We start from the raw sequence: 20,371 nt of genomic DNA, 5'->3' as shown, positions 1-20,371 counted from the left end.
CTCATCGAAAAAAAAGAGAGAGTATAATTGCCAACATCACTCTTTCCTCTATGACAAAACGAAACCATACGAAACGTCTGCAGGGAGCATCAGCAGTATTTCTATTCTCATTCTTTCATCGATGTATTGAAAATCTGTGACGCTTGGCTGTAAAGAGTTACTAAAGTATGACAAATCGAAGTAATTACATCCCAGAACCCTTTTTGGAAACCAAAACTACTACAAATTCAAGCACCAACAGGTAAAAGTAATTGTTCAAAACCTGACCACATTTCTACGTGTATATTTCTTGAGTTTCTAGTTTGCACCACTATATAGAAAACAAAAATGTGTTCCACATTAAAACTCATTTTTTAGTTATTTGTATTTATTTTATGATAGCTGACAATGTTCTTAACCATCTAAAAGACTCTTAGCATCGTTCGACAAATTCTTGTTGGACTGTTTTGGCCATTCACGAATATTTGTAATTAAAGGATCCAATGAAACTAATCACCAATTCATGGGATGTATGAAAAAAACTTCTTAATCATTGTGAACAGTACAATATAGCAAGCGTTTATCGATCTTCACTTCAAATGATGAATGGAGGATATTTGTCCGCCGAAATTTTCTATAGAGAAACTTATCAAAAAACGACTTAACGTAATTCGACATGATGATGGTCTCTTTTCAAAGTCGTGGCTTCTTATCTCACTTTCAAAAAACGTCTGACAGTTACTTTCAAAAATCGTCTGTATTGATTACTAAACTTTTCAATTTGTAGAATTCGATGTCCATAAAAATCATTTATTTTCAGAGTTACTGTGGTAACCAATATATACTGAAATCTGATCTGACCTTATCATTGCAAATGTCAAGGACAAGGATATTTGAAAAGAACACATCTCGCCTGCAGACAATCGCAGACGAGTTATTCAACTACGGTATGAAAGCTCTTGTCAAGTAGTTTAATATGTAAGTAGTCCCATCTGCACCTTTCTGCGCCTTTTGATGATAGACAAGTTGAAATTTTGTCATAAAAAACATGGAAAATGACTCTATTTGATTAAACTGAAATGATAGCAGCATAGTATATTTGAGAAAGTTGTGTAATTTTTAATGATGAAAAACTTTGTAGTACATGAACAACTCATATAAATTGAAAATATATGTGTTTTCATACAAAAACTGGTTTTAGGACACCCTTTTCAGAAAATACATTATATCATAAATTACACTCAAGTTACGGGAATAGTACCTTCAGCAAATTTGTTTGAAATATCTTTCTGAACAACTTTGTCGAAGTAACTTAGCCCTTATATTGGCTCTGAACTAAAATAATATTTTTATCTCACTTTTAGCGGGATTAATCACATAAATAAAATTTGCCAAAAGATGGCGTCTATCTTTCTGAGTAACTTTGCTGAAGATACTGTACCTTAAAAACCACGTTCCTATGAGTTATCAATTAAGAGCGTGAAACCAAACAAATTTTTTTTTTATTTCCATCCTCTCCTCTTCTTTTCCCGAACACTACCAGGAACTTGAAGTGAATAAAATGGCGAACGCATTGAAACTTTGTTACGGTAGATTTAAGATATAAACCTAGCCCTATAGGGTAAAATAAATGTTATTAATAATAATAAGATATAAACCTTCAAAGTCGTGGTATTCGATGAACAAGTAACGGTTGCAATTTTCAGCAGTTCTTCAGTCAGAAAAAAATACAACATGAGTTATAACCTCAATTAATCATTCTGAAAATTTCACAGAATATTCACAGAAATTTCTAAGACATTTCCAGGAGGGTTTTTCAATATTCATCACTGTTTCCAAAAAAAAAAATTCGAAACGGAAAAATAGCAAAAAACCTACGTCTTTAACATACTGCCTTCAGCCCTTAACAGATTCCGCAATTTGAGAGCTACGAATCTTCACTAATAAGTAGATTACTTATCGACTGAATCGAATTCAACCCACTTTGACAGAACAATACGCACCTCCCACGCATGGCTGAGTGTGCGTTAAATAGATCCTATATACGTTGTAAAATGTTGCTTTGCCTCCAAATAGAAACAGATTTATGAGGATGCGTCACAGAAATTTTTTTTTTTTTTTTTTTTTTTTTTTGTTTCAATTATAGAGGCTTTAACATTAATGTCATTCGCCTCTTCGGGCCAGAAAACTTTCTGACCCTATGTGCGGGGATGGGAATCGAACCCAAGAGGGCGGCGTGAAAGGCATCGACTTACCCATCACGCTATACCCGTACCCCACAGAAAAATTGAAGGTTAGACTTAAGAGGAAGTGACATACAACTCGAACTTTTCCAAATACTTCAATAGGTACAATTAACCTGGAATCAGGAGTCAGAACAAATTGGCTCAAATGGCACGTTCCCCTTGATATTTGGAGATTTGTGCCTTGCCATCAATTTGTTTTTAGCATCATTTTCCCGATATACAAGAGGGAAGGATTGAAAGGAAATGGTAAGGGTTGGACTAGGAGGATGGGAAAAATTGACGACACAAAAACACATAAAAGCAGAAGTAAATTCTTCACCCCCAAGGGATGCTGAACAATCTGCTGGGGATCACATTTAGTGGAAGCAGAAGTAAATTCTGAACCTCTACGAGGTCCCGAACAGTCTGCTGTTAATAAAACCTCCAACCTCCGGGAGGATTTAGGGATCTTACAAAAGCGACACCATTCTGCACTCCCGAAAGAATGCAGAACGATTCGCAGTATGTACGAGCAGAGGTAAATTCGGTACCCCCTAAAGGATGCCAAACAATCTGCTAAACCCTAGTTAAGGTGAATACATCTTAAAAGCGACTTGATGAATAGGAAACATTGCAGTGGAGAAATTTTACTCCTATATCAAGCGTTGAAGTACTAGAAATAATAATTTAGTTTGATTTTGAAAAGAGCAGTTTAACAGCGACTCGGGGCATTTTCTTGAAATGAAGTAGGCTCTGCTTCTGAAAGATACAGTTTTGTAATGACGTTTTCGTTCGATTCCAAACCTAACCCAGTTTCCACTATAACTGCCGTTGAACCGTTTCTTTGAAGCTAGTTTCGAACCTGGTTCCCGTTGCTTCTCGTTTCTAAGTGCAAAACCAACACAGTATCATGAAAAGTGTTTGTTTGATGAAACTACCCTGGGCCAGTTTCAATTTTCTCAAACCAAAACGACATAAATTCCATCTTCGCCATTTCATAGGTACACGGAGAACCCTTCGATCATAAAATTGCGATATCGCAGTTTTTGATTTTTGCGATAGTTGATTTAACTAATTTCTTTTTGATTCAACCAATATGGTTTTTGATTTGCATATATTCAAGTAGTTGAAAAATATGTTGTTTTGAATGCTGTCAAATGCCGGACACAGTTGAAAGCAAAACAATAATCGCAATGCAAAATCAACAACTTTTTTTGTTGAAATCTTTTCGCGTCGCTTCAAAATGTCAATGAAAACAACATCGATGATTAAAACGTTTGGTGAAATTGTGTCCATTCGATTTGAGAAATTTATGATTCCATAACAAGTGTTTATCTAACAGCGGTGTTGTGATAAAGTTAACGTTGTTTAAGATGAAAAAGATTTGGTGACAAGTTAGAAAATGTTAATGAATGATCATCTCGTTATCTTTCAGGTATGCTCAGAAATTTTATGCTTCAAATTCGATCATTGATTTACTTCCAGCAGGCTATTTTACTTCCAGCTGTTTGATACCGATGATGATGTTCATGCATTAGCAATAAAACGCTTTTTGACATGAATTTAATTTATAAAAGTAACAGGAGCGAAGGGTTTCAAACACACAGAACGCGCTGCGATTGAATGGCGCGTTTGAATTGCCGTCGCAAAATTCTAATTCCCAGTGGTTGATGCACCCAAGTTTTTATAAATTGACTAAAATTATCAGTGCATAACTTTAGTTCAACCGTTTGAAGGCATCATCTTTCAATACTCATTTTAGGTAAATTTAATAATTTCGCTAATTTACTCGCCCCTCCGGGCACTTTTGCTGATTAAAAACGTTTTTCTACATCAATCATTTCCGATCGAATCAGAAGTATATTTTTAGAATTTAGATCTTTACTGATCTCGACTTGACATGATCATGATCCTACAAAAACCAAAATGACTTAGAGATCAGATCAGTTCTGATTTCGTAATGATAATTTATTCCTTGGTTAAGATCACTTGAAATCAGCAGTGATTGGTGGTTTTACCATCCCTAATGATATTACATGTCAATATAAAATACTGTTTATATTTTAACAACGATATTTATTTCATGAATCTCAACATTCCGAATTTATTTCAAATAGAAAATAACGTGTATCAGTAAGTATATTTTGATTATTTTCGCAAATCAATAACATTGTTAGAGTTGATTCAACTATTTGCAATGTCTAAAACAAATAAAACCGATTTATTTTTCAACTAACAGAATTTTGTTTAAATAACAACACCAGTTATTTCAACTAAAATATTTGTTGAAATTAAAAGGTATGTGTCCTCACTAATTGACAGCATTTTTTTTTTTCAACCCTCGTTTCTGCTAATCGAAAAACAAAAATGACAGTTTAGTTAAAGCAACAATCGATTAGTTGTACCAAATTTTAACCAATCGAATTCAGAAAATCAACTAATATTCTGGTTGAAATGGGATCGCGGGTGGTTCCGTGTAGATGAATACTTTGGATCTCATCTCTCTTGAGACTTCACAGCCTTTTCTTAAAGTACAAGAAACTTGTTGCTTGATATCTGACTCCATTTAGAGTTTTTACAGACAAGAAAACCCTCCGGTTTCGGTAGCCGAATTTCGCACCAGCATCGAACCCTTCGAAAACGAGGAAATTTCATTACATCGAAGAACAGAAACCTGATCTGTCGATGGTTTTTCCTACCTCCAGTGTTCTCCAGCTACACACAAACACACACACACACACTTTGGTTTTGCTGGCCAATCACTCAAACTGGTAAGCGGCGGTGGCGGCGGCGCATTCCATTGAAAATCGCTCAACCGGTTCAACTGACAAAATTCTTGTCCCCTTCCAGTACGGGTACGGTACAGTCCATTGCGCACCCCCCCGTCGACAAGTCATTGGATTTTTGGTCGTGTATTGCTCGTTGTTCCGGCTCATGCAAACTTCCAAGAATTCAAAACCTCCTTCACGCCGCATAATCGAAGCGCCTTTTTATTATTATATATATAAATTTTATCTTTTCGTACACTGCTCTAGAGTCCCAAACACAAAGTCAACTGGCGTAGAAGGAAGAAAAAGAAGGAAAAAAAACACCATCACGCCACGTACCGGACGGCCGGTCCCTGGGTGGAGAGACAAAAATTAGCCTTATTATATCACCTTTCCGAGGCGGGATGACGGTGATACTTACCGCTCGCATGTACGCAGGCGGGACAGTTGCGACAGTTCGGATTCAACCGTCCCACGACGACTCCGCGATACCTACATTGGTTGAAAAGATCACCGGCAAAACCAGTTTCGCAATAACTTCGACCCACCGCGAGTTGCAGCCATTTTTGGCTCGTCCGCGTCCACACCGAGGTGATCAACTCTCGGGATCAAAACGCTGATCGGTCGTGGCGGTCTTAAATACATGCCCTGGGGTTGTGGATTCTCCACAATGCACCAGCATCGATCGCATCGGCGGGAGGTCGATCGAATCCTTGAACCCATCCCCGTGAGGACGTAGACGATCATCTCTTGGACCGCATTTACCTTAAGACCTACGGTACAGTTTACCCAAATGAAATCCAAAAAAACAGGCAACAAAAGCTTCAAGGTTCTGCACCAGTCAGTGTCCGTAGCGGCGTAAGTTAAGTGAATTTAAGTTGGACAAAACAAAAAAGTACGCTCGAACCCCGCTCGTTTTGTTGTGGCCATGTGGGGGATGAATAATTGGCAGGAATTTGAAGGTCTGTCGGCGTTTGTGCGTTGGTTTGTGTGCTGCTGCGAAGCTGACACCGGTAGCAGCTCGACGAAGGGTGACGAATGGGCGAGTGGAGTGATTGAGCACGTTGTTTGAAGCCGGCTTTAGCCAAAGATAGCAAACGTTACGCGCAGCTGTGATTTGCTTCCTTATAAGCAGGATGCAATGTTGACTTTGAACGTTTATTTGGAAGTCCTTTGGCTAATCGCTGTTTCGTGAAATACGACCAGGGAACGATAATGGATTGCCAAAATGGTTTGACTTATCGCCGTGCGTCAGAGTAACTGCTTTGTCATGAATATCAAGGAAAAATATACTTCCGCAAGATCGATGAACTTGAATTCCTTATTGGTTCTGTGAACCAGTTTACCAGTGAAGAAATTGAATTAGGCGAATTCGGTTTCATGACTCGTTCAAAACCGTCACAAGTCGCTTCCGGCACCATCAGTTTCAAGCAATTGTAAAACAAAATGACGTAGCCTTAATCCGTGAACCAATTGCCTCTCAACTCTCGCTAAACAGTAATACTACATGGAATGAAAAGTCCCGGGCAACTCACAGAAAAGACGTGAATAGTTCTAGACAAAACTCTAGATGGTCCAATACCAAATTTCCAGACAATCTATTCACTACCCGAGCAAAGTCAAACATCAACACGAGAGCAAATCGAAATCTTATTATGATAGTAACATCACATTGAAATCTTAATTTGATCTCAGCTCATTAATTTTTCAATTGATATCACATTATGTTATCTTTTTGCTGGTACTTTTGGAAAAAAAACTTGCGAGCAAAAATTTTGGGAAACTCCGAAAATGATTATTCAAAAGCAACAACTTAATAACTGCTTCAAAATACGACTAATTCTATTAGGCGATACAAAAATGCAAAAATAAATTTCAATGGAACAATAATTCCTTTAATTCTATGTTGCGTTTTACAAAAATGCTTCCTGTGGCAGTTGTCGGGAACCATAACCGTGATCAAGCAAAAGATTTTTGTCAACACTTTTGCAACTTTTACACCAATAACCTGCTATATTTTTGCTTGCGAGATTATTGTGGTAGCACCACACATCTAGAAGACATTGGATAGGTTGACGATCATTGGTGCCACGTCTATCTGATGGCAGTTCATCTCCTTTAGCGATCTCCTGGCATACTGGGCCTTCACCAGATCCGGCCAAAAGGACTCATTCTTTTTCGAGAACGAATAGCGGTTTGGGCATACTCATCTCGCTGATGATTATTTGCTAACGAAAGGCTGTTCATAAGTACGTTAAATAATACCTTCGTTCTATAGAATAACGATTCAGTTAATTCAAATGTTATCGTAAACTTATTTTCATTAACTCGGTTCGACAGTTTTCTCTATTTACATGAGAAAATGCATTTTATGATTTCTTCGTCAATTCAGATTAATTTTACATCCCTTGGTTAAGAATATCTATTCCCCCTGCCTCTTGTAAATATTTTTGTGCCCTTACTTAGTCGCTAGAAATATGCAGTACTGGGCAAGAAGTACCATTTTTTCGTAAAATCCGATCAATTCACTTTATTGGACTTGCTACACTCCTTCCTTGAAATAACCCTTTAATCTATTTTGATGTGAAGGTAGTATCTGTATTAATCAAGAAGTATCGTTTCTCGTCAAATGAATTTTACATTGAACTCCCCTTTTGTTAGTGAACTTGCAACAGCTCCGAGTAGTGTAAAAAGTATCTGTTCTCATCAAAAAAGAGGACGGGGGGGGGGTGGTGTTGAAAATGGATTTTTCAGACTCTTTTCTCCTAGTCTCCTAGTTCCCTCGTTTGTCGACAAATTAGATAAATTTAACAATAAACCTCTTTTTAGAGGCACTTGATAAAAACTCCAACCTTTTGTTCACCTGTGCAATGAATATCTGATCTCGACAAGAAAAAATAGATTCAGAGGTGGTAATCTGAATTGCAAAAAGTGTTTCTGCCAAGTTTGGTGATAATTTACTGAGTTGTTATGGAATTATTCCGATATTTACAAACAATTGAGCTGAGTGCTTCTTCAATTCTATCACTTGTTATCTGTTCTCTCAGTTGTAATAAATATCTGTGCCTGTCGAAAAATTTCGATTTCATAAAACTTGAAACATTTTGCCTCAAATTCCTCCTGTTAGCAAACACTTACTGCAACCATCACCTCTCCCACCCCCTTCTCTTTAAAACATAAGAACCTATGAACAGCAAGAATTACTTGTGCCAAGAAAGTTAATAATCTATTGAGTTGTTTTGGAGTTATGTATCATATATACAGTTTATCCTTTGCATGTTTGAGTTTTACAAAAACTATGTATGGTCTTCAAAAAGTATCGATACTCACCCAATTAGATAATCTTTTTCATGATCTCCTGTTAAAGACCCTTGCTAGGCTCCCTTTCCCATAAAAATACACTTATGATCATCTCTGAAGAGCAAGAAGTATCTGTGCCAAATTTGATAGCAATCCGTTCAGTAGTTTCGGAGTTATACCGTTAGAAACTTTACAGCCCCCTTTTCAAAGGCACTTGCTGCTTTCACCCCCCTATATAAGCATATCTAAGAATATGCAAAATGTTTCTAGGGTCTTAAAAATCTAACAATGTCTCGTTCACCACCCCCTCCCCCCCTTACCGAACCTTCTAATGACGTTTGCTACGCTCCTTTCCCTATAAAAATATCAAATCAGGAATCAGGAATCAGAACAAATTGGCTCAAATGGCACGTTCCCCTTGATATTTGGAGATTTGTGCCTTGCCATCAATTTGTTTTTAGCATCATTTTCCCGATATATAAGAGGGAAGGATTGAAAGGAAATGGTAAGGGTTGGACTAGGAGGATGGGAAAAATTGACGACACAAAAACACATAAAAGCAGAAGTAAATTCTGCACCCCTAAGGGATGCTGAACAATCTGCTGATTATCACATTTAGTGGAAGCAGAAGGAAATTCTGAACCTCTACGAGGTCCCGAACAGTCTGCTGTTAATAAAACCTCCAACCCCCGAGAGGATTTAGAGATCTTACAAAAGCGACACCATTCTCGGAAGAATGCAGAACGACTCGCAGTATGTACGAGCAGAAGTAAATTCGGTACCCCCCAAAGGATGCCAAACAATCTGCTAAACCCTATTTAAGGTGAATACAGAAGGGATTCATTCACTCCAGGAAGAACGATGAACCCTTCTGACTATAGCTCCTTACCACATTGGGTGAGAAACGAGAGAATATCCTTCAATTTTAGCTCCGCATACACAGACTCAACCATGTATGGAGAACCAAAAACCCGGATACGTAGCTGCGTCAATGCGGGACAGTTACATATCAGATGATATGAAGTACCATAATCGCATTCACACAAATCACACGAATAATACTCAGCACGTTGAATAGTAGCCATGTGATAATTGAGTTTGCAATGTCCAGTCAGAGCTCTGACCAGAATACTGCAATGATACTTGGAGAAATGCAGTAGACACTTTGACATTTTCAGATTTAAATCTGGTAGAAATGCTTTTGTCTGAGCGCAAGTTTGCAAGCTGCGCCAGTAAGACGGTATGCACAAGATAATGCTTCTTGTTTTAGGAACACATGTAGTGGTTTAATACACAGTAGCACCTCTAGAGCAGCATTAGGAGTTGTCGTGAATGCGCCTGTCATCGCCATTAAGACCATCCTTTGGAGATGATTTAGCTTCGACTGAACTGTCGCGACTTCTCCTTTCTGCCACCATACAAGACAACCATATGCTAAAATTGGTCTAACGATAGTTGTGTAGATCCAATGAATATATCTGGGTTTGAGTCCCCATGATTTTCTAAAAGCTCGTCTGCATTGGCCGAAAGCCATGCAAGCTCCTTCAATCCTGAAGTCAATGTGAGCAGACCAATTCAGTTTTGAGTCAAGAATAACCCCGACGTATTTAACTTGATCGACCACAGTGACCTCTGAACCAAAGAACTGCAACGGACGAGCTCCTGTAATTATCCTACGATGAGTGAAAAGCACCATTGATGTTTTGCCCGGATTTACAGATAATCCAACCTGACAACACCATTGTTCAACAGATCGCAGGGCTTGCTGCATTAAATAAAAGAGAGTGTTAATGCTTATACCGGTCATCAATATATGATAATCGTCGGCAAAACCATAAGTCGGAAATCCAAGGTTATTAAGTTTCCTTAACAAACCATCAGCGACTAGGTTCCATAAAAGTGGGGATAGTACACCACCTTGAGGACACCCACAGACACTCAGCTTTCTAATATCTGCTTGCCGAAGCGATGAACAAAGAAGTCGATTGCTAAGCATTGCGTGTATCCAGTAAGGGAAAAACCCAAGATATTCCGTTCACGACTGCAATGTTTAACCTCCTGCAGCCATTCAGCCATCGGTACGGAAATACACCTTGACTTAGGAGTTTCTATTTTTGTGGCCTTTTACGACATGGAACAGGAAACCAGTGGATCAATTCATGGTAAAAAATAATTCCGCCGGATGCCACACGGCTTACCTGTTTGGTGGACTTATACCATCGGTACAGGTGGACCGTAGCGTTATTCTTAGCCAGGTGGGAAACCGCTACCGACACTACACGGCTATCTAGGCTGCTCAGAGAGGGAAAGTTGACATTGATGGTCAACTTCCATGGATGGCCGAGCAGCCGAATACTAGAAACTTTACAGCCCCCTTTTTTTTTTTTAGAAACTTTACAGCCCCCTTTTCAAAGGCACTTGCTGCTTTCACCCCCATATATAAGCATATCTAAGAATATGCAAAATGTTTCTAGGGTCTTAAAAATCTAACGATGTCTCGTTCACCACCCCCTCCCCCCCTTACCGAACCTTCTAATGACGTTTGCTACGCTCCTTTCCCTATAAAAATATCAAAAGAAACATCTTTGAAATGCATGAAGTACCTGTACCAAGTTTGGTGGCAATCTGTTCAGTAATTCCAAAGTTATGGCGTTACAAACATATAAACTTACATCCATTTATATATAGGTCTTAGAACTTTCATAAACTTAGAAACCGTCTTACTTAATCTGTATGATTTCGGGTCACAGGAAGTTTGGATATTTGATTGCATTTTAGCGCCACCAGATGAAAGAATTTTATTAACTCCGATCACCGACGTTCCAAATCATCATGTTTCAGTGATATATGCGTGATATGTTTTCTATCAGAAACTTTAGAGCACTGTAGGAGCGCTTGGCGAATGAATTCCTAAATAACATATTCTTCATAATGTAGACCTTGACATCCCGAGCCACTTTCCTCAGAAAAAAAGCTTTGAAGATTTCACGTTCTGCGCTAGATCATATGTTTAATCCATTTTATCCACTGCAAATGAATTGCTTAATGTTCGCTCCGTAATTAATCTTCATCGAATGATCCCGAATTTATGTCCACACAAGAACTAAAAACTTGCTAAATCAGTGTGATGCTGTCTGTGGGCAGAAGTGAGATACTCGTTCATTGTCCCAATTAATCGATTAGATTTTTTTTTTGGAATCGAAATAATATATGATCTGGGATTGCTTATTGTCAGTTTCCTAATTCACGTCACCAGTGAGCCTTTGCTGTAAAAGACTTCACTCTAAAGCGCTCACTCTTCTGAGCCTCCGAATTCGCATTTCAAAGTGATTACATACTCGAGTAGAGTGAGATCAAATAAATAACTCAATTTGATATTATGATGTTCACATGCTACAGCTTCTGGATACGAGAGAGATAAAAAGCACATTTTCATACCTATAAAAAAGCCGCACTGCCATTCACGATGGTTGCGGGACGGATGCGACGAAACGAGTGTACATCGGCTAAAACTACCTGTATATAGCTTTGCGAATCAACACTGCTTGTCATATGATCAAAAATTCTCCATCTACTTACAGCTTAACGTCACAGTCCATAGCATTCGCAGAGAGTTCGGTATCCATATCACCTAGGTTCGAAACCCAAGTCTCTCTCTGTGGAGGTGTTGGTGCTTTTGACGCTTTTTTATTGTTGCAAGTAATATCGCCTAAAGGTGTACTATCCTAGGTCTTTTGCCCAATCTATTTCTAGCTTATGCTCGCGACTTGTTTGTTTTCAGTAATGTCTTTTTAAAGCAAATCAATAACTGATTATGCATTCCAGTTTTGTTTTCGTTGTTTGATACTAACTTCAAATTGAGAACTAGTTTTGCTATCAACAAGAACAATCTATATCTTATTTAGATTTCAGTTTGCTTTCGCTGTAAGCAAAAATAGTTTTCTGTTTGATATCATCGGAATATCTTTTTGCTTTCGATTTTAATTTTTTGCCACTTAAAACGACCAAAACAACAGCAAATTGAGTAATCGATAAATGCGAACATCACATCATCAAAATGAGTTTCCTATTTGATCTCACACTCTGCTCGGGAAGTGTTGGTATAACAGCTGATCGTGTTAGACGAGTTGTAGTTTTCATCAAGCTAGCCAAAAAGACGCACCAGCGCATTCATTCGTAATAGCAACAGTGAAATTGGATGATTTGCGGTACGGATTGGTCCACCATCCTCCGTATTCTTCAGATCTGGCCCCCGGCGACTATTATCTGTTTCCAAACCTGGAAAGGTTTCTCCAAGGAAATTTTTTTTCATTGAATGCTGAGGTCATTGCACAAACGGAAGCCCATTTTGAAGGCCTTGACAAATGCTTTTTTTTATCAAAGGGCATCGAAATGTTGAGGTAAAGTGTATCGCTCTAGATGAAGATTATACTGAAAACACCTGTTTTAATCCACCTAGTGGTGTAATGACGCCTTTCTCATATCAATCATAATATCATATATAATACTGTGGTCAGTGCTGTAAAAATTCATTCAATTCAATTGAAACTGAATGTGGAACACATTGACGATCTCTCTAATGCAGTAAACTTCACTCTCTGACACACACAATGTTTGCTGACGGCCCGAACGGGCAGCATTCAATTCATCACTCGTTTCTCTTCAATCGAGGCTCAGTTTAACCACCGTCAGTTGATCTCTTGAAGTAACAAAATATCTCTTTCAATAGTGTGAGAGCGGCCTTCAAATGAGGTTCATGTAAACATTCGAATGGGTTCAAGATAATAGATGAAAGACACACCAGATAGCTGAAATATCAATCACAAAATATACATAAATTAATTGTTTCCTCCTTCAGTTTTCATTTTCAATACTTTTCTCCATTTATAATTCTATTCGTTCGAATTTGCTTACTACCAAGAGCGAAGGCATTGAAGCAGGTAGACTACTTGGCACTCGAAACTGAGCAAGCATAACTTCAAATGACTAGATACGATTATTCAACTGACGATGAATTCCGGGAGGTTCACTTGAAAATGGCAGCAAAAGTCAAATGAATTAGTAGGGATATGCTGACGGTCAGCGGCCATAAATTTCATTTTCATCTTATTTTATTCGATTGAAAATGAAATTTTACCGCACTGACTGTGGTATTCTTCAAAATAATTTTCTTCGATTCTTTAAAGAATAACCTAAATCGGTTTGATTGACCGTCTACTGATAAAAACTATCAATTGGAAAAGATTTGGGGTCGATTAAGAAATTTTTTTATGGTTTTTCCCCATTTTCAGTAATGGTATACAATTTTTAACCCACTTTACCCTATATTTCTGGATCCGGAAGTCAGATCCGCATGAAATTCAGGAATTACGTATGGGACCACAGGACCTTTCATTTGAATCTAAGTTTGTGAGAATCGGTTCAGCCATTTCCGAGAAAAGTTAGGGCAAAGAAACGTTACATACACACATACGCACACACACACACACACACACACACACACACACACACACACACACACACACACACACACACACACACACACACACACACACACACACACACACACACACACACACACACACACACACACACACACACACACACACACACACACACACACACACACACACACACACACACACACACACACACACACACACACACACACACACACACACACACACACACACACACACACACACACACACACACACACAGACATTTTGCCTACTCGACAAACTGAGTCGAATGGTATATGACACTCGGCCCTCAGTTCAAAAGTCGGTTTTCACAGTGATTGCATAATCATTCTATATGAGAAAGGCAAATAGAAATGTTTTCACGGTAAACAAACAAACTCAAAGAAACCAAATCGTTTCTTGGTCTGAATTTTATGTAGATGTTGTAGTTGGACAAACGCTGTAAGTTTTTTTTACGTTTGAGCCTCTCTAAATAACGATTTCATGAAAACCTTTTAAAATTCAATCTGAAAGTGAGAATTTAGTCTGATAATTTTCGCTTTCGTTTATTATAATTCTCTTTTACTACCCCGTACGTTATGACCGAGGCCATCATCCTTCCATCTTTTTAGAAGCAATTTTTGAAAGCAAAAGGAATTACGCCACACTAGTTGCAAGAAAAAGTGAGCCGAAAAAAATCTCTATTTGCAGATAGGACATCTGTGTTTACTGTCCATGATTTTATCTTTTATGTAAGTTTATTTTGCTTTTAGAATTGATAATAAACAGCACCATTATTTAATATATTTTAACGCGATCATTATTCAATTTTTAATCCGCGCCATCAGACATCAGTAAAAATTTGTATTTCTGTATCTGTCATCTCTATATACAGACTCATGGTCACAAATTTATCAGGAAAATCTGTAAAATACACATTAATATGTGTCAACTCTGTCTGTGACCTTCATTCAAATTTCATGAAACATATTTGATTACTTCAATAGAAAAAATAACCTCATTTTAACGATGATAATCTAAATTTTTGGTTTCAATATTTTTCATCAATAAATTGACAGAATGTAAGCTTTTTTCTTCAGTTTTGCAGAAAAAAATGAATATGATTTTGTAAATTTGATAACAATGAGAATTTCGCAAAAAAATAAACATTCATGAATAGAGATATCAGAGCTTAGCACATTTCCTGCACCACAGAGCAGTAGGCAGCCTTGGGTCACTGCTCATGAACAGAGAAAAAAAAATGAAAGAATCTGCAATGGCTCTGAAACATGCCTTTTCGGACAAAAAAAAACGTAAGAACCTAGAAAATCAGTAAAAAATGGCGGGCGGGTAATGTCAGAGACATAACTGGATGACCTGAATACGAATAAAACTTACAAAGATTTTTCCACAGTTCCGAAAATCGATAATCGTTGATTAATTGTGAGAATTTTGCACTGGCAGAATTGTAACGAGAACAACAATTATCAGGTGTAAAGACTGTCCCAGAAAGTATGGACGCAACAAAAAACCGCTGCCATTTCGCAATTGTTAAGAATCTGTCAATTTTCATGGCTGCGTCCTGTTGTTTGCACTCTTCTCTAACCACTTGTGCAGCTGTTTATTCGTTTTCATTAGTTTGTTTCGAATTGCGTGGACTTTCAGCAGAACAACATCGAAAAATTGTATACAAATGGTGCACAGAGCGTGGACTGTCACTGAGAAAGATAGCAAAAATGGAAGGAGTAAGTGAAAAAGCCGTGCGAAATGCAATCAGGAAGTTCGGTGAGGATAACACCTTTGAGGATAAACCAAAAACGGGTCGAAAAAAGGTCCTGCTAACCCTCAGTTGGATAAACGTATACTGAAGGCGTTCTAGCAAAAAAAGGAGCTTTCAGTTCGGGATGTGGCCAAAAAAGTGAGCACTTCGAAGTCAAATGCTCTTCGTGCAAAAGAACGTTTGAATCGTCGAACCTATAAGAAGCAGAAACAACCAAAATGTAGTCCGAAACAAGAACCATCGATCAGGCCGAGGGTTCGAAAGCTGTACAATACGATTCTTGCTGGAAATTTGAACTGCATAATCATGAACGACGAAACCTACGCGAAATTCGATTACAAATCCTTGCCGGGACCACAATATTATACGGTGCGAGAAGGTTAACATACAAGTTCGAGACATCGATTGAAGTCGAAAAATTTGGTAAGAAAGCTATGGTCTGACAAGCAATTTGTAGCTGCGGTAAGATTTCGAAACCCTTCATCACCACTGCTTCAATGAACAGCGAAATATACATCGAGGAATGTTTACAAAAACGACTTCTACCCATGATTCGAAGCCACAAGGATCCTGTTGTCTTCTGGCGAGATCTTGCTTCTTGCCACTCCTCGAAATCAACGGTAGAATGGTATACTACCAAAAATGACACTTTCGTCCCAAAAGACATGAATCCACCAAATTGCCCACAACTTCGACCAATTGAGGAATTTTGGGCATTAACGAAGGCACATCTTAGGCAGCCGAAACCATTCAACAGTTCGAAAAAGATTGAAAAAAATGTCAAAATTTGTCGCCAAGAAGTCCAAGTACGGAATTTAATGAGGAACGTTCGCAAGAAGGTGCGCCAGCTAGTCTACAATGGCTAAGTAGCAAAAGTTGAGAATAATATTCTGTTGTTGTAGTCTAATATTATCAGTATATCGAATAAAATTTGAATATCTAACACTTGTGAATTATTTACAGCGGTATCAATGTGCGTATATACTTTCTGGGGTAGTCTTTACAACTTTGCTCCCGCCGTTTTCCGATAGGTGGCTGTACCGGCCGAGGCTGGTCAAAATACCTAGATGATAATGCCTTTAAAGTGAGTGTGTACAGTGCCTAACGAATTGTTATCGCCGTTTCAGTGACAGTTGTTCTTGTTTTCGTATTATTCACGCTCGAAAATGTCTGTTTATGTGCCCAGTTCTCGCCATTTGCGGGAAGTTTCACTTTTCTGTTACAATTCAATTCGAAAAAATGCAGCTGAAGCGCACCGAATGCTCTCAGAAACTTACGGCGATGCTGCTCTAAGTAACGAGAACGTGTCGGAAGTGGTTTCAACGATTTAGAAATGGTGATTTCGATGTCAAAGACAAACATGGTGGTGGAAGAGAAAAAACCATCAAAGATGAACAACTAGAAGCATTGCTTGATGAAGATTCGTGCCAAACCCAAGAAGAGCTTGCTGAATCGTTGGGAGTGAGTCAGCAAGCCATTTCAAAACGTCTCAAGGCCCTGGGCATGATTCAGAAAGAGGAAAACTGGGTGCCGTACGAGTTGAAACCGAGGGACATCGAGCGCCGTCTATTTGTATGTGAGCAACTGATTCAAAGACAAAATCGTAAGGGGTTTTTACATCGAATCGTAACCTATATTCTGGAACTAAGATCTGAAACTAAATTCTAAACGGTAAACGTTAAATTAAATTCAGAGCTTAAGTGGACCAGAATCCAGGTCTGAGCTCAGTTCCAAAACTCAGTTCTAGAATTCAGTTCCAGAATACAATTCAAATAATGATTTACACTACGCAATAGGTTTTAAGTTGCTGCTGCTGTTGGTGGCAAGTCCTCTCCACTACGTCCAGTTCCGTCTAGCGCGAACAAGATGAAATAATCGATTTGTGATCATGGTTTACCTCTTATACTAGGTGACTATCTCAAAACCGTCGAGTCGAGTGCGTAAAAGACAAGAAAGTGTGACGGAATTTCCTCATTTTTTTTCGAAAAGTTTGAGGAAACTTAATTAACTTAACTGATGATATGAAGAAAAAATTATGTTGTTACGTTTAGTACAACTCGAGATATTCGCGATTAATTTCTACCCATTCTTCAACAGGACGAATTTTAAACTAGGCGCCTCATAGTAAAGCAAGACGCGTTCACGTCAAAATAATTTCATCACGCCATAAGTTATTCGCTAAAATTTCGGCGAAATCAGTCCAAATGGATTATTATCCGAGAGCTTTTAATCATGGTGTATTACCATAAAATGAAAACATACTGTTTTCTCCAAATCATAACTCGATTTGCTCATTTCTAGAATCGGAATTTTGCCCGTAAAGAGAAAACTAACAACCTCATTCTTACGACGACAATGTAAATTTTTGGTTTTCAATATTTTTTATCAATAAATTGACAAAATGTAAATTTTTTCTTCAGTTTTACAGAGAATCATGTAATTGAATAAGAGAATATGTTTTTATCGATTTTATTACAATTCGAATTCCGCAAAAATAATTTATGAAAAACGGATTTTAGAAAGCACATGACTGGGCTAAAGAACAGTAGGCAGCCTTGGGCCACCGCTCATGAACAGAGAAAAAAGAGAAAAAAAAATAGCAACGTCCCTGCAATGTGCCGTTCCGGACAAAAAAACGTACGAAGTCCTCAACACCTAGAAAATCATTTAAAAATGCTAAGTGTATAAAATGCGTCGAACAGTGTTGGTAAAATCATGATCAGAAAAAATCATTTCACTATCACTCGTAAAAAATATCAGTTCAAGAGATTTTCTAAAAAAAACTCAGTGACTGAAAAAGTTACTTCCGCGATTTTCATTCATCAAACAAGCATCCACAAAACTCTGAATCTCGAAGTTCACAAGTGATTTTTTGTGTCGGCGGAACTTGATGACGAATTTTCATCCTCAGAAATATCGCTAAAGAGATAATCGAAAGCGAGAAGTGTTTCCGATGAGATCTTGAAGCTGAATTTCCACTACGCTTCAGTTCGACACCGAGCTGATTCATGCAATATTTAATGATTATATTCTCGTCTATAATAAAATTTTTGCTGAAAAAAATCGTAACTGAGAAATAATGACTGCAATATTTTCGATGCACGTATGGTGGTAAATATGAACAACAATATATTTTTTCAAAACTCCAAACAGTGATTATAGCGGCGAATAGCTGTTTTAATTTCATCTGAATGATTACTACACTGCACTATTTGGATTAAACCAAATAAAACGCTATTTAGCATGGATTTGTTTCATAGAAGCATCAGGAGCGCAGCATTGCCAGTATGCCTATGTTTGAATGGTGCGTTTGAATTGGCAAAGCGATAACCTGCGCTCCTGTTACTTTTGCGTATGATATTCAAGTTAAGTTGGGTAATAGTTTTCACCAGCAGCAAAACATATTTTGTGATTGTTTTTTTTTTAAAATGTTTATTATTATAGTTATTATTTATAGTTATTATCTCTTTCGATATAACAGTAGTATCTGTGTCTGTCTAGAAGCGTCGTTTCTCGTCGAATAAATTTTATATTGAACTCCCCTTTTTTAGTGAACTTACTACAGCTCTCCTCCATGATTACCCTTATGACCACCTCTGAGGAGTGTAGATAGTATCTGTGCTCTTCAAGAAGCATCGACTCCCATCTTTGGTACATGTGCCAAACTTGGTGGAGATTCGTTTAGTTGTTTCGTAGTTATGCTGCGACTTAAATACACTCGCGTTCATAGGTAGAAAAAGATTATTTCACCTTGGTTCTTTGAATTCCTCGGTAAAAAGAAACCAGATCATTTGAAATTATTTAAGCAAATTTGTGTTGCATTAAAATTAACAATAGAAATACTATATAGCACGATCTGGTAATTCTTACCCCTTTTTTGTTTTACAAAACATGGATAGTGAAAAATGATTTTCAAACCCCACTCCCTGTAGCCCTTAAAATCCCCCCCCCCCCCTTCTCTTGTTTGTCGACAAATAAGCTTAATTTTACAATAAACACCCTTTTTAAAGGCACTTGCTAAAACTCCCCCCTTTTGAAACGCCCCCCCTCCCCATCAAAATGAGCATATGATCAACTCTGAAGAGTAAGAAGTACCTATGCCAAGTTTGATAGCAATCTGTTCAGTTGTTCCGAAATTATTCCGCTACAAACATTACACTCTCCGATTTTAAAGGCACTTACTACATCTACTGCTCACGAATATCATTAGAATTATACCTAAGTTGCTCAAAAAGTATCTATCGTCTTCAAAACGTATCAATTCTCGTCAAGTTATATGAAGTTTGTCATGACTTTCTACGCACTCTCCCCTACAAACATACCCTTATGAAGAGCAAGAAGTACCTGTGCCAAATTTGGTCGCAATCCGTTTCGTAGTTTCGGAGTTACATACGTCTCCCCTTTTTAGAGGCACTCGCTACATTCACCTCTCTATATAATTATATCTAAAGTATGCAAAATATTTCTATGGACTTCAAAAAGTATCGATTCTCGTTAAATTATATAAATTTTTTCATGACCCCCCTATTAAAAAACACTTGCTGCGCTCCCTTTTCTATAAAAAACCCTTCTTTGAAAAGCAAGAAGTATCTGTGTCAAGTTTGATAGCATTACGTTCAGTAGATTCGGAGTAATGCCGTTACAAATATTACACCCCCTCCGTTTAGAGGCACTTGCTACACCCACCCCTCCATATAATCATATTTATGTTGCGCAAAATGTATCTATGGTCTTTAAAAATTATCGATTCCCATCAAATTAGATAAAATTTTTCATGATCCCCCTATTAAAAACACTTGTTACTCTCCCTCCCTCCATGAAAATACCCTTGTGACCATCTCTGAATAGCAGGAAATA

At 37.9% G+C, this 20,371-nt stretch overlaps 1 protein-coding gene across 3 annotated transcripts in view; it reads right to left on the bottom strand.

The window, feature by feature from the left end:
* LOC131439612 (uncharacterized) overlaps positions 1 to 20,371 on the bottom strand; it is a 321,124-nt gene that overhangs the window by 298,591 nt on the left and 2,162 nt on the right. The gene's annotated exons all lie outside the window — the stretch shown is intronic.

Source organism: Malaya genurostris, chromosome 3 (genome assembly GCF_030247185.1).
Source record: "Malaya genurostris strain Urasoe2022 chromosome 3, Malgen_1.1, whole genome shotgun sequence".
Taxonomy (NCBI): Eukaryota; Metazoa; Arthropoda; class Insecta; order Diptera; family Culicidae; genus Malaya; species Malaya genurostris.
This window is presented reverse-complemented; position numbering and strand designations above follow the sequence as displayed.